Source organism: Callospermophilus lateralis, chromosome 14, assembly GCF_048772815.1.
Source record: "Callospermophilus lateralis isolate mCalLat2 chromosome 14, mCalLat2.hap1, whole genome shotgun sequence".
NCBI lineage: Eukaryota > Metazoa > Chordata > Mammalia > Rodentia > Sciuridae > Callospermophilus > Callospermophilus lateralis.
The window spans coordinates 28829680-28832481 of record NC_135318.1 but is presented as its reverse complement, the minus strand read 5'-3'; the positions used below and the strand labels follow the sequence as shown (position 1 = coordinate 28832481).

The window sequence follows — 2802 nt, the reverse complement described above, 5'->3', positions numbered from 1 at the left end:
AATAGTTTACAATACAAGCTATTACTCCTCAAGTTAGAAATAACTTGAACAAGTTAAGAAATAATTTGAACTTAAAAATTTTTACATAGGTTACAGCAAATTTGCCTGATCTGACAATACAACCCCTTCTACTTTTATAAAATTAGACATTCTAAAATATAAGCAAAACTGTTAGAAGATCACTGGTCTCCAAAGGGAATTACAAAAATGAATGGCTACTCAAAGTTAGATTGGTAAGCATGCAAACTGAGGCTCAGCAACCCAGGGGGTATCCTGGCCAGAGCTGGAATATCCACCCAGAAATATAAGACATGTTTTTGATCCCATGAGAGGGTAGAAGCTAGAACTAAGTCTCCTACAAAACAAGAACTTCAGAAGGGCAGCTTCTCGACAGCCCAGGGCAGCAGTAAAACAGCTTGTTTTCTACAGAGGTTCTGGGAAGGGGAGTCAGCTCATGAAAAAAGAAAGAAAAAATCCCAAACCTGTGACATATGTAGAGGTGGGGAAGTCAAACTTACTCCACCTGTGATAGAGGAATGGCAAGCCAAGAACTTAACATAAACAGATGCTAGGCTGGAGACTCTGCTGCTGAGTGCAGATTCCATTGCTGTGTGCCTGTGATGCCTTCTCAACGTGCATTCCCGATTCCTTTTGGTTCCACGTGCATTCCCGATTCCTTTTGGTTCCAAGTTCAAAATGGCAAGTCTCAAGGAAGAACAGGTCCCCCAGAATACGATTACAGTTGTTGGGGTTGGTGCTGTTGGTATAGCCTGTGCCATTAGTATCTTTTTTTTTTTAAGAGAGAGAAAGAGAGAGAGAGAAATTTTAATATTTATTTTTCAGTTTTTGGTGGACACAACATCTTTATTTTATTTTTATGTGGTGCTGAGGATCGGACCCAGCTCCCCGAGCACGCCAGGTGAGCATGTTACCGCTTGAGCCACATCCCCAGCCCCACCAGTATCTTAATGAAGGACTTGACAGATGCACTTGCTCTTGTTGATGTCATGGAGGATAAACTGAAGGGAGAGATAATGGATCTCCAGCGTGGCAGCCTTTTCCTTAGAACACCAAAAGTTGTCTCTGGCAAGGACTATACTGTGACTTCAAACTCCAAGTTCATTATTATCACAGCTAGGGCACGTCAGCAAAAGGGAGAAAGTCGTCTTACTTTCGTCCAGTGTAATGTGAACATCTTAAAGGTCATCATTGCCAATGTTGTAAAATACAGCCCACACTGCAAGTTGTTTGTTGTTTCCAATCCAGTAGATATCTTGACCTATGTGGCTTGGAAGATAAGTGGTTTTTCCAAAAACCGTGTTATTAGAGTGGTAGCAATCTGGATTCAGCCCAGTTCCATTACCTGGTGGAGGAAAGGCTGGGAGTTCACACATTAAACTGTCATGGGTGGGCCCTCAGGGAGCATGGAGACTCTAGTGTACCTGTACGGAGTTTAGTGAGTGTTGCTGGTGTCTTCTTGAAAAATATGCACCCAGATTTAGGCACTGATGCAGATAAAGAACCTTGGAAAGAGGTTCACAAGCAGGTGGTTGACACTGCTTATGAGGTGATCAGACTAAAAGGCTATACATCCTGGGTCATTGGACTGTCTGTGGCAGATTTTGCAAAAAGTATAATGAAGAATCTTAGGCAGGTGCACCCAATTTTCACCAGGATTAAGGATCTCTATGGAACGAAGTATGGTGTTTTTCTAAGTGTGCCTTGTGTCTTGGGACAAAATGGAGTCTCAGATGTTGTGAAAGTGAATCTGAGGAAGAGGCAGGTTTGAAGAATCATGCAGATAGACTTTGGAGTTGGAAATTTAAAGATTTCTAATGTCATATGACTTTACTTTCCAAGATACAACAGGATTTTAGTTAGAGGTTGTGCATATTGTCCTTTTTATCTGATCTGTGATTAAAGCAGATGGCCTGGGGAAAACATCAATTTCCTAAAATTAGAAATAGGAATGGCTTATAAAACCCTATTGATATCCTGATGCTGGATGGTACTTAACTTATGTAGTCCTAAAATTGTTAGTGTAAAATAGTGCTACCATCTCTGGGATACCACTCCCAATATTGCACAGCTCCAGTTGCCCTTCAAACCAGATGTGTGATATATAACCTCATCAAACATGCCCTAGTCCAACTGTTTTGTTGTTTTTGTTTTGCTTTTTTCATTCAGTCACATCCTGGGAACCAATGTTAAATCCAATATTGCATGTCTTGTGTAAACTATTCTAAAGAATTTTATTCTGTATATTATATGTATCTGTAGTGCCCATTTCTATATTATGTAAAAAGAAAGATCTACAGATGAACAGTGCAACCAGCTATGCAAGTGTCATACCAACTGAAATATCAAATAAACCTTGAACAGTTAAAAAAAAAAAGTCATAGACTATGAAAACCTGAGACTCCCAATAGAAACAAAATATGAAATATCCGGTATAGAAATGTCCACAACTAAGGGTCAGGAAGCTCATGCAAAAATGCTCACAATGTAAAAAAAAAAAAAAAAAAAGAAGAAGAAGAAGAAAAAGAAAAGAAGAAAGAAAGAAATCTTTGAGAATCTCTTGCAATGAGGAAAAACCAAGGTGACAAACAGTGTCAGTTAGGAATTAGAGCCAGACAACAGAAGAAAGAACAATTAACTGCACTAGAATGATTGTAATATTAGAAACTGACAGCTAAAATACAGGTCAAAACATACAGTTGGAAACAGACAAATGATCATTGTCAATGAAGAAATCGAAATGGAAATGTTTAATACTTGGAACTGATTAACAACCAAAGCTAA

General features: G+C 39.0%; 1 pseudogene; it reads left to right on the top strand.

Annotated features, from left to right (window-relative positions):
* The first annotated feature begins 696 nt into the window (after positions 1-696).
* Positions 697-1836, top strand: LOC143380723 (L-lactate dehydrogenase A chain pseudogene; annotated as a pseudogene).
* Positions 1837-2802: the final 966 nt, after the last annotated feature.